Genomic DNA, 12911 nt, shown 5'->3' with positions numbered 1-12911 from the left:
TCCTCTGATGCTCCTCTGATGCTCCTATGATGCTCCTCTGATGCTCCTCTGATGCTCCTCTGATGCTCCTCTGATGCTCCTCTGATGCTCCTCTGATGCTCCTCTGATGCTCCTCTGATGCACCTCTGATGCACCTCTGATGCTCCTCTGATGCTCCTCTGTTGCTCCTCTGATGCTCCTCTGATGCTCCTCTGATGCTCCTCTGATGCTCCTCTGATGCTCCTCTGATGCTCCTCCGATGCTCCTCTGATGCTCCTCTGATGCTCCTCTGATGCACCTCTGATGCTCTTCTGATGCTCCTCTGATGCACCTCTGATGCTCTTCTGACGCTCCTCTGACGCTCCTCTGACGCTCCTCCGACGCTCCTCTGACGCTCCTCCGATGCTCCTCTGACGCACCTCTGATGCACCTCTGACACACCTCCGATGCTCCTCTGACGCACCTCTGATGCACCTCTGACGCAGCTCTGATGCTCTCTGACGCTCCTCTGATGCTCCTCTGTTGCTCCTCTGATGCTCCTCTGATGCTCCTCTGATGCTCCTCTTATGCTCCTCTGATGCTCCTCTGATGCTCCTCTGATGCTCCTCTGATGCTCCACTGATGCTCCTCTGATGCTCCTCTGATGCTCCTCTGATGCTCCACTGATGCTACTCTGATGCTCCTCTGATGCTCCTCTGATGCTCCTCTGATGCTCCTCTGATGCTCCTCTGATGCTCCTCTGATGCTCCTCTGTTGCACCTCTGATGCACCTCTGATGCACCTCTGATGCTCCTCTGATGCTCCTCTGATGCTCCTCTGATGCTCCTCTGATGCTCCTCTGATGCTCCTCTGATGCGCCTCTGATGCTCCTCTGATGCTCCTCTGATGCTCCTCTGATGCTCCTCTGATGCTCCTCTGATGCTCCTCTGTTGCTCCTCTGATGCTCCTCTGATGCTCCTCTGATGCTCCTCTGATACTCTTCTGTTGCTCCTCTGATGCTCCTCTGATGCTCCTCTGATACTCTTCTGTTGCTCCTCTGATGCTCCTCTGATGCTCCTCTGATGCTCCTCTGATGCTCCTCTGATGCTCCTCTGATGCTCCTCTGATGCTCCTCTGATGCACCTCTGATGCACCTCTGATGCTCCTCTGATGCTCCTCTGTTTCTCCTCTGATGCTCCTCTGATGCTCCTCTGATGCTCCTCTGTTGCTCCTCTGATGCTCCTCTGATGCTCCTCTGATGCTCCTCTGATGCTCCTCTGATGCTTCTCTGATGCTCCTCTGATGCTCCTCTGATGCTCCTATGATGCTCCTCTGATGCTCCTCTGATGCTCCTCTGATGCTCCTCTGATGCACCTCTGATGCTCCTCTGATGCACCTCTGATGCTCTTCTGATGCTCCTCTGATGCTCCTCTGATGCTCCTCTGATGCACCTCCGATGCACCTCTGACGCTCCTCCGATGCTCCTCCGACGCTCCTCTGACGCTCCTCTGACGCTCCTCTGACGCTCCTCTGATGCTCCTCTGATGCACCTCTGATGCACCTCTGACGCTCCTCCGATGCTCCTCTGATGCTCCTCTGATGCTCCTCTGATGCTCCTCTGATGCTCCTCTGATGCTCCTCTGATGCTCCTCTGTTGCTCCTCTGATGCTCCTCTTATGCTCATCTGATGCTCCTCTGATGCTCCTCTTATGCTCCTCTGATGCTCCTCTGATGCTCCTCTGTTGCTCCTCTGATGCTCCTCTTATGCTCATCTGATGCTCCTCTGATGCTCCTCTTATGCTCCTCTGATGCTCCTCTGATGCACCTCTGATGCTCCTCTGATGCTCCTCTGATGCTCCTCTGATGCTCCTCTGATGCTCCTCTGATGCTCCTCTGTTGCTCCTCTGATGCTCCTCTGATGCTCCTCTGATGCTCCTCTGATGCTCCTCTGATGCTCCTCTGATGCTCCTCTGATGCACCTCTGATGCTCCTCTGATGCACCTCTGATGCTCTTCTGATGCTCCTCTGATGCTCCTCTGATGCTCCTCTGATGCTCCTCTGATGCACCTCTGATGCTCCTCTGATGCACCTCTGATGCTCTTCTGATGCTCCTCTGATGCTCCTCTGATGCTCCTCTGATGCTCCTCTGATGCTCCTCTGACGCTCCTCTGACGGTCCTCTGATGCACCTCCGATGCACCTCTGACGCTCCTCCGATGCTCCTCTGATGCTCCTCTGACGCTCCTCTGACGCTCCTCTGACACTCCTCCGATGCTCCTCTGACGCACCTCTGATGCACCTCTGACACACCTCCGATGCTCCTCTGACGCACCTCTGATGCTCCTCTGATGCGCCTCTGATGCTCCTCTGATGCTCCTCTGATGCTCCTCTGATGCTCCTCTGATGCTCCTCTGATGCTCGTCTGTTGCTCCTCTGATGCTCCTCTGATTCACCTCTGATGCTCCTCTGATGCACCTCTGATGCTCCTCTGATGCTCCTCTGATGCTCCTCTAATGCTCCTCTGATGCTCCTCTGATGCTCCTCTGATGCTCCTCTGATGCTCCTCTGATGCTCCTCTGATACTCCTCTGTTGCACCTCTGATGCTCCTCTGATGCTCCTCTGATGCTCCTCTGATGCTCCTCTGATGCTCCTCTGATGCTCCTCTGATGCACCTCTGATGCTCCTCTGATGCTCCTCTGTTGCTCCTCTGATGCTCCTCTGATGCTCCTCTGATGCTCCTCTGATGCTCCTCTGATGCTCCTCTGATGCTCCTCTGATGCTCCTCTGATGCTCCTCTGATGCTCCTCTGATGCTCCTCTGATGCTCCTCTGATGCACCTCTGATGCACCTCTGATGCTCCTCTGATGCTCCTCTGTTGCTCCTCTGATGCTCCTCTGATGCTCCTCTGATGCTCCTCTGATGCTCCTCTGATGCTCCTCTGATGCTCCTCTGATGCTCCTCTGATGCTCCTCTGATGCACCTCTGATGCTCTTCTGATGCTCCTCTGATGCACCTCTGATGCTCTTCTGATGCTCCTCTGATGCTCCTCTGACGCTCCTCTGACGCTCCTCTGACGCTCCTCCGATGCTCCTCTGACGCACCTCTGATGCACCTCTGACACACCTCCGATGCTCCTCTGACGCACCTCTGATGCACCTCTGACACAGCTCTGATGCTCTCTGATGTTCCTCTGATGCTCCTCTGTTGCTCCTCTGATGCTCCTCTGATGCTCCTCTGATGCTCCTCTGATGCTCCTCTTATGCTCCTCTGATGCTCCTCTGATGCTCCTCTGATGCTCCTCTGATGCTCCACTGATGCTCCTCTGATGCTCCTCTGATGCTCCTCTGATGCTCCACTGATGCTACTCTGATGCTCCTCTGATGCTCCTCTGATGCTCCTCTGATGCTCCTCTGATGCTCCTCTGATGCTCCTCTGATGCTCCTCTGATGCACCTCTGATGCACCTCTGATGCACCTCTGAAGCTCCTCTGATGCTCCTCTGATGCTCCTCTGATGCTCCTCTGATGCTCCTCTGATGCTCCTCTGATGCGCCTCTGATGCTCCTCTGATGCTCCTCTGATGCTCCTCTGATGCTCCTCTGTTGCTCCTCTGATGCTCCTCTGATTCACCTCTGATGCTCCTCTGATGCACCTCTGATGCTCCTCTGATGCTCCTCTGATGCTCCTCTAATGCTCCTCTGATGCTCCTCTGATGCTCCTCTGATGCTCCTCTGATGCTCCTCTGATGCTCCTCTGATGCTCCTCTGATGCTCCTCTGATGCTCCTCTGATGCTCCTCTGATGCACCTCTGATGCACCTCTGATGCTCCGCTGATGCTCCTCTGTTGCTCCTCTGATGCTCCTCTGATGCTCCTCTGACGCTCCTCTGACGGTCCTCTGATGCACCTCTGATGCTCTTCTGATGCTCCTCTGATGCTCCTCTGATGCTCCTCTGATGCTCCTCTGATGCTCCTCTGATGCTCCTCTGATGCTCCTCTGATGCTCCTCTGATGCTCCTCTGATGCTCCTCTGATGCACCTCTGATGCACCTCTGATGCTCCTCTGATGCTCCTCTGTTGCTCCTCTGATGCTCCTCTGATGCTCCTCTGATGCTCCTCTGTTGCTCCTCTGATGCTCCTCTGATGCTCCTCTGATGCTCCTCTGATGCTCCTCTGATGCTCCTCTGATGCTCCTCTGATGCTCCTATGATGCTCCTCTGATGCTCCTCAGATGCTCCTCTGATGCTCCTCTGATGCACCTCTGATGCTCCTCTGATGCACCTCTGATGCTCTTCTGATGCACCTCTGATGCACCTCTGATGCTCCTCTGATGCTCCTCTGATGCTCCTCTGATGCTCCTCTGATGCTCCTCTGATGCTCCTCTGATGCTCCTCTGATGCTCCTCTGATGCTCCTATGATGCTACTCTGATGCTCCTCTGATGCTCGTCTGATGCTCCTCTGATGCTCCTCTGATGCTCCTCTGATGCTCCTCTGATGCTCCTCTGATGCTCCTCTGATGCTCCACTGATGCTCCTCTGATGCACCTCTGATGCTCCTCTGATGCACCTCTGATGCTCTTCTGATGCACCTCTGATGCACCTCTGATGCTCCTCCGATGCTCCTCTGATGCTCCTCTGATGCTCCTCTGATGCTCCTCTGATGCTCCTCTGATGCTCCTCTGATGCTCCTCTGATGCTCCTATGATGCTCCTCTGATGCTCCTCTGATGCTCCTCTGATGCTCCTCTGATGCACCTCTGACGCTCCTCCGATGCTCCTCCGATGCTCCTCTGACGCTCCTCTGACGCTCCTCTGACGCTCCTCTGATGCTCCTCTGATGCACCTCTGATGCACCTCTGACGCTCCTCCGATGCTCCTCTGATGCTCCTCTGATGCTCCTCTGATGCTCCTCTGATGCTCCTCTGATGCTCCTCTGTTGCTCCTCTGATGCTCCTCTTATGCTCATCTGATGCTCCTCTGATGCTCCTCTTATGCTCCTCTGATGCTCCTCTGATGCACCTCTGATGCTCCTCTGATGCTCCTCTGATGCTCCTCTGATGCACCTCTGATGCTCCTCTGATGCTCCTCTGATGCTCCTCTGATGCTCCTCTGATGCTCCTCTGATGCTCCTCTGTTGCTCCTCTGATGCTCCTCTGATGCTCCTCTGATGCTCCTCTGATGCTCCTCTGATGCTCCTCTGATGCTCCTCTGATGCACCTCTGATGCTCCTGTGATGCACCTCTGATGCTCTTCTGATGCTCCTCTGATGCTCCTCTGATGCTCCTCTGATGCTCCTCTGATGCACCTCTGATGCTCCTCTGATGCACCTCTGATGCTCTTCTGATGCTCCTCTGATGCTCCTCTGATGCTCCTCTGTTGCTCCTCTGATGCTCCTCTGATGCTCCTCTGATGCTCCTCTGATGCTCCTCTGATGCTCCTCTTATGCTCCTCTGATGCTCCTCTGATGCTCCTCTGATGCTCCTCTGATGCTCCACTGATGCTCCTCTGATGCTCCTCTGATGCTCCTCTGATGCTCCACTGATGCTACTCTGATGCTCCTCTGATGCTCCTCTGATGCTCCTCTGATGCTCCTCTGATGCTCCTCTGATGCTCCTCTGATGCTCCTCTGATGCACCTCTGATGCACCTCTGATGCACATCTGATGCTCCTCTGATGCTCCTCTGATGCTCCTCTGATGCTCCTCTGATGCTCCTCTGATGCTCCTCTGATGCTCCTCTGACGCTCCTCTGATGCTCCTCTGATGCACCTCTGATGCACCTCTGACGCTCCTCCGATGCTCCTCTGATGCTCCTCTGACGCTCCTCTGACGCTCCTCTGATGCTCCTCCGATGCTCCTCTGACGCACCTCTGATGCACCTCTGACACACCTCCGATGCTCCTCTGACGCACCTCTGATGCACCTCTGACGCACCTCTGATGCTCCTCTGACGCTCCTCTGATGCTCCTCTGTTGCTCCTCTGATGCTCCTCTGATGCTCCTCTGATGCTCCTCTGATGCTCCTCTGATGCTCCTCTTATGCTCCTCTGATGCTCCTCTGATGCTCCTCTGATGCTCCTCTGATGCTCCACTGATGCTCCTCTGATGCTCCTCTGATGCTCCACTGATGCTCCTCTGATGCTCCTCTGATGCTCCTCTGATGCTCCACTGATGCTACTCTGATGCTCCTCTGATGCTCCTCTGATGCTCCTCTGATGCTCCTCTGATGCTCCTCTGATGCTCCTCTGATGCTCCTCTGATGCACCTCTGATGCACCTCTGATGCACCTCTGATGCTCCTCTGATGCTCCTCTGATGCTCCTCTGATGCTCCTCTGATGCTCCTCTGATGCTCCTCTGATGCGCCTCTGATGCTCCTCTGATGCTCCTCTGATGCTCCTCTGATGCTCCTCTGATGCTCCTCTGATGCTCCTCTGTTGCTCCTCTGATGCTCCTCTGTATCACCTCTGATGCTCCTCTGATGCACCTCTGATGCTCCTCTGATGCTCCTCTGATGCTCCTCTGATGCTCCTCTGATGCTCCTCTGATGCTCCTCTGATGCTCCTCTGATGCTCCTCTGATGCTCCTCTGATGCTCCTCTGATGCTCCTCTGATACTCCTCTGTTGCTCCTCTGATACTCCTCTGATGCTCCTCTGATGCTCCTCTGATGCTCCTCTGATGCTCCTCTGATGCTCCTCTGATGCACCTCTGATGCACCTCTGATGCTCCTCTGATGCTCCTCTGTTGCTCCTCTGATGCTCCTCTGATGCACCTCTGATGCTCTTCTGATGCTCCTCTGATGCACCTCTGATGCTCTTCTGATGCTCCTCTGATGCTCCTCTGACGCTCCTCTGACGCTCCTCTGACGCTCCTCCGATGCTCCTCTGACGCACCTCTGATGCACCTCTGACACACCTCCGATGCTCCTCTGACGCACCTCTGATGCACCTCTGACGCAGCTCTGATGCTCTCTGACGCTCCTCTGATGCTCCTCTGTTGCTCCTCTGATGCTCCTCTGATGCTCCTCTGATGCTCCTCTGATGCTCCTCTTATGCTCCTCTGATGCTCCTCTGATGCTCCTCTGATGCTCCTCTGATGCTCCACTGATGCTCCTCTGATGCTCCTCTGATGCTCCTCTGATGCTCCACTGATGCTCCTCTGATGCTCCTCTGATGCTCCTCTGATGCTCCTCTGATGCTCCTCTGATGCTCCTCTGATGCTCCTCTAATGCACCTCTGATGCACCTCTGATGCACCTCTGATGCTCCTCTGATGCTCCTCTGATGCTCCTCTGATGCTCCTCTGATGCGCCTCTGATGCTCCTCTGATGCTCCTCTGATGCTCCTCTGATGCTCCTCTGATGCTCCTCTGATGCTCCTCTGTTGCTCCTCTGATGCTCCTCTGATTCACCTCTGATGCTCCTCTGATGCACCTCTGATGCTCCTCTGATGCTCCTCTGATGCACCTCTGATGCTCCTCTGATGCACCTCTGATGCTCTTCTGATGCACCTCTGATGCACCTCTGATGCTCCTCTGATGCTCCTCTGATGCTCCTCTGATGCTCCTCTGATGCTCCTCTGATGCTCCTCTGATGCTCCTCTGATGCTCCTCTGATGCACCTCTGATGCTCCTCTGATGCACCTCTGATGCTCTTCTGATGCTCCTCTGATGCTCCTCTGATGCTCCTCTGATGCTCCTCTGATGCTCCTCTGATGCACCTCTGATGCTCCTCTGATGCACCTCTGATGCTCTTCTGATGCTCCTCTGATGCTCCTCTGATGCTCCTCTGATGCTCCTCTGATGCTCCTCTGACGCTCCTCTGATGGTCCTCTGATGCACCTCTGATGCACCTCTGACGCTCCTCCGATGCTCCTCTGATGCTCCTCTGACGCTCCTCTGACTCTCCTCTGACGCTCCTCCGATGCTCCTCTGACGCACTTCTGATGCACCTCTGACGCACCTCCGATGCTCCTCTGACGCACCTCTGATGCACCTCTGACGCAACTCTGATGCTCCTCTGACGCTCCTCTGATGCTCCTCTGTTGCTCCTCTGATGCTCCTCTGATGCTCCTCTGATGCTCCTCTGATGCTCCTCTGACTCTCCTCTGACGCTCCTCCGATGCTCCTCTGACGCACTTCCGATGCACCTCTGACGCACCTCCGATGCTCCTCTGACGCACCTCTGATGCACCTCTGACGCAACTCTGATGCTCCTCTGACGCTCCTCTGATGCTCCTCTGTTGCTCCTCTGATGCTCCTCTGATGCTCCTGATGCTCCTCTTATGCTCCTCTGATGCACCTCTGATGCTCCTCTGATGCTCCTCTGATGCTCCTCTAATGCTCCTCTGATGCTCCTCTGATGCTCCTCTGATACTCCTCTGATGCTCCTCTGATGCTCCTCTGATGCTCCTCTGATGCTCCTCTGATATTCCTCTGTTGCTCCTCTGATGCTCCTCTGATGCTCCTCTGATGCTCCTCTGATGCTCCTCTGATGCTCCTCTGATGCTCCTCTGATGCTCCTCTGATGCTCCTCTGATGCACCTCTGATGCACCTCTGATGCTCCTCTGATACTCCTCTGTTGCTCCTCTGATGCTCCTCTGATGCTCCTCTGATGCTCCTCTGATGCTCCTCTGATGCTCCTCTGATGCTCCTCTGATGCTCCTCTGATGCTCCTCTGATGCTCCTCTGATGCTCCTCTGATGCACCTCTGATGCACCTCTGATGCTCCTCTGATGCTCCTCTGTTGCTCCTCTGATGCTCCTCTGATGCTCCTCTGATGCTCCTCTGATGCTCCTCTGATGCTCCTCTGATGCTCCTCTGATGCTCCTCTGATGCTCCTCTGATGCACCTCTGATGCTCTTCTGATGCTCCTCTGATGCACCTCTGATGCTCTTCTGACGCTCCTCTGACGCTCCTCTGACGCTCCTCCGACGCTCCTCTGACGCTCCTCCGATGCTCCTCTGACGCACCTCCGATGCACCTCTGACACACCTCCGATGCTCCTCTGACGCACCTCTGATGCACCTCTGACGCAGCTCTGATGCTCTCTGATGCTCCTCTGATGCTCCTCTGTTGCTCCTCTGATGCTCCTCTGATGCTCCTCTGATGCTCCTCTGATGCTCCTCTGATGCTCCTCTGATGCTCCTCTGATGCTCCTCTGATGCTCCTCTGATGCTCCACTGATGCTCCTCTGATGCTCCTCTGATGCTCCTCTGATGCTCCACTGATGCTACTCTGATGCTCCTCTGATGCTCCTCTGATGCTCCTCTGATGCTCCTCTGATGCTCCTCTGATGCTCCTCTGATGCACCTCTGATGCACCTCTGATGCACATCTGATGCTCCTCTGATGCTCCTCTGATGGTCCTCTGATGCTCCTCTGATGCTCCTCTGATGCGCCTCTGATGCTCCTCTGATGCTCCTCTGATGCTCCTCTGATGCTCCTCTGATGCTCCTCTGATGCTCCTCTGTTGCTCCTCTGATGCTCCTCTGATTCACCTCTGATGCTCCTCTGATGCACCTCTGATGCTCCTCTGATGCTCCTCTGATGCTCCTCTAATGCTCCTCTGATGCTCCTCTGATGCTCCTCTGATGCTCCTCTGATGCTCCTCTGATGCTCCTCTGATGCTCCTCTGATACTCTTCTGTTGCTCCTCTGATGCTCCTCTGATGCTCCTCTGATGCTCCTCTGATGCTCCTCTGATGCTCCTCTGATGCACCTCTGATGCAGCTCTGATGCTCCTCTGATGCTCCTCTGTTGCTCCTCTGATGCTCCTCTGATGCTCCTCTGATGCTCCTCTGTTGCTCCTCTGATGCTCCTCTGATGCTCCTCTGATGCTCCTCTGATGCTCCTCTGATGCTCCTCTGATGCTCCTCTGATGCTCCTCTGATGCTCCTCTGATGCTCCTCTGATGCTCCTCTGATGCTCCTCTGATGCACCTCTGATGCACCTCTGATGCTCCTCTGATGCTCCTCTGTTGCTCCTCCGATGCTCCTCTGATGCTCCTCCGATGCTCCTCTGATGCTCCTCTGATGCTCCTCTGATTCTCCTCTGATGCTCCTCTGATGCTCCTCTGATGCACCTCTGATGCTCTTCTGATGCTCCTCTGATGCACCTCTGACGCTCTTCTGACGCTCCTCCGACGCTCCTCTGACGCTCCTCCGACGCTCCTCTGACGCTCCTCCGATGCTCCTCTGACGCACCTCCGATGCACCTCTGACACACCTCCGATGCTCCTCTGACGCACCTCTGATGCACCTCTGACGCAGCTCTGATGCTCTCTGACGCTCCTCTGATGCTCCTCTGTTGCTCCTCTGATGCTCCTCTGATGCTCCTCTGATGCTCCTCTGATGCTCCTCTGATGCTCCTCTGATGCTCCTCTGATGCTCCTCTGATGCTCCTCTGATGCTCCACTGATGCTACTCTGATGCTCCTCTGATGCTCCTCTGATGCTCCACTGATGCTCCTCTGATGCTCCTCTGATGCTCCTCTGATGCTCCTCTGATGCTCCTCTGATGCTCCTCTGATGCTCCTCTGATGCTCCTCTGATGCACCTCTGATGCACCTCTGATGCACCTCTGATGCTCCTCTGATGCTCCTCTGATGCTCCTCTGATGCTCCTCTGATGCTCCTCTGATGCTCCTCTGATGCGCCTCTGATGCTCCTCTGATGCTCCTCTGATGCTCCTCTGATGCTCCTCTGATGCTCCTCTGATGCTCCTCTGTTGCTCCTCTGATGCTCCTCTGATTCACCTCTGATGCTCCTCTGATGCGCCTCTGATGCTCCTCTGATGCTCCTCTGATGCTCCTCTGATGCTCCTCTGATGCTCCTCTGATACTCTTCTGTTGCTCCTCTGATGCTCCTCTGATGCTCCTCTGATACTCTTCTGTTGCTCCTCTGATGCTCCTCTGATGCTCCTCTGATGCTCCTCTGATGCTCCTCTGATGCTCCTCTGATGCTCCTCTGATGCACCTCTGATGCACCTCTGATGCACCTCTGATGCACCTCTGACGCTCCTCCGATGCTCCTCTGATGCTCCTCTGTTGCTCCTCTGATGCTCCTCTGATGCACCTCTGATGCTCCTCTGATGCTCCTCTGATGCTCCTCTGATGCTCCTCTGATGCTCCTCTGATGTTCCTCTGATGCTCCTATGATGCTCCTCTGAACCTCCTCTGATGCTCCTCTGATGCTCCTCTGATGCACCTCTGATGCTCCTCTGATGCACCTCTGATGCTCTTCTGATGCTCCTCTGATGCTCCTCTGATGCTCCTCTGATGCACCTCCGATGCACCTCCGACGCTCCTCCGACGCTCCTCCGATGCTCCTCTGACGCTCCTCTGACGCTCCTCTGACGCTCCTCTGATGCTCCTCTGATGCACCTCCGATGCACCTCTGACGCTCCTCCGATGCTCCTCCGATGCTCCTCTGATGCTCCTCTGATGCTCCTCTGATGCTCCTCTGATGCTCCTCTGATGCTCCTCTGTTGCTCCTCTGATGCTCCTCTTATGCTCCTCTGATGCTCCTCTGATGCTCCTCTTATGCTCCTCTGATGCTCCTCTGATGCACCTCTGATGCTCCTCTGATGCTCCTCTGATGCTCCTCTGATGCTCCTCTGATGCTCCTCTGTTGCTCCTCTGATGCTCCTCTGATGCTCCTTTGATGCTCCTCTGATGCTCCTCTGATGCTCCTCTGATGCTCCTCTGATGCACCTCTGATGCTCCTCTGATGCACCTCTGATGCTCTTCTGATGCTCCTCTGATGCTCCTCTGATGGTCCTCTGATGCTCCTCTGATGCTCCTCTGATGCACCTCTGATGCTCCTCTGATGCACCTCTGATGCTCTTCTGATGCTCCTCTGATGCTCCTCTGATGCTCCTCTGATGCTCCTCTGATGCTCCTCTGACGCTCCTCTGATGGTCCTCTGATGCACCTCCGATGCACCTCTGACGCTCCTCCGATGCTCCTCTGATGCTCCTCTGACGCTCCTCTGACGCTCCTCTGACGCTCCTCCGATGCTCCTCTGACGCACCTCTGATGCACCTCTGACACACCTCCGATGCTCCTCTGACGCACCTCTGATGCACCTCTGACGCACCTCTGATGCTCCTCTGACGCTCCTCTGATGCTCCTCTGTTGCTCCTCTGATGCTCCTCTGATGCTCCTCTGATGCTCCTCTGATGCTCCTCTGATGCTCCTCTTATGCTCCTCTGATGCTCCTCTGATGCTCCTCTGATGCTCCTCTGATGCTCCACTGATGCTCCTCTGATGCTCCTCTGATGCTCCTCTGATGCTCCACTGATGCTCCTCTGATGCTCCTCTGATGCTCCTCTGATGCTCCTCTGATGCTCCTCTGATGCTCCTCTGATGCTCCTCTGATGCTCCTCTGATGCACCTCTGATGCACCTCTGATGCACCTCTGATGCTCCTCTGATGCTCCTCTGATGCTCCTCTGATGCTCCTCTGATGCTCCTCTGATGCTCCCCTGACGCTCCTCTGACGCTCCTCTGATGAACCTCTGATGCACCTCTGACGCTCCTCCGATGCTCCTCTGATGCTCCTCTGACGCTCCTCTGACGCTCCTCTGACGCTCCTCCGATGCTCCTCTGACGCACCTCTGATGCACCTCTGACACACCTCCGATGCTCCTCTGACGCACCTCTGATGCACCTCTGACGCACCTCTGATGCTCCTCTGACGCTCCTCTGATGCTCCTCTGTTGCTCCTCTGATGCTCCTCTGATGCTCCTCTGATGCTCCTCTGATGCTCCTCTGATGCTCCTCTGATGCTCCTCTGATGCTCCTCTGATGCTCCTCTGATGCTCCTCTGATGCTCCTCTGATGCTCCTCTGATGCTCCACTGATGCTCCTCTGATGCTCCTCTGATGCTCCTCTGATGCTCCACTGATGCTACTCTGATGCTCCTCTGATGCTCCTCTGATGCTCCTCTGATGCTCCTCTGATGCTCCT

This window comes from Narcine bancroftii, chromosome 1, assembly GCF_036971445.1.
Source record: "Narcine bancroftii isolate sNarBan1 chromosome 1, sNarBan1.hap1, whole genome shotgun sequence".
In the NCBI taxonomy this organism is placed as follows: Eukaryota; Metazoa; Chordata; class Chondrichthyes; order Torpediniformes; family Narcinidae; genus Narcine; species Narcine bancroftii.
This window is presented reverse-complemented; position numbering follows the sequence as displayed.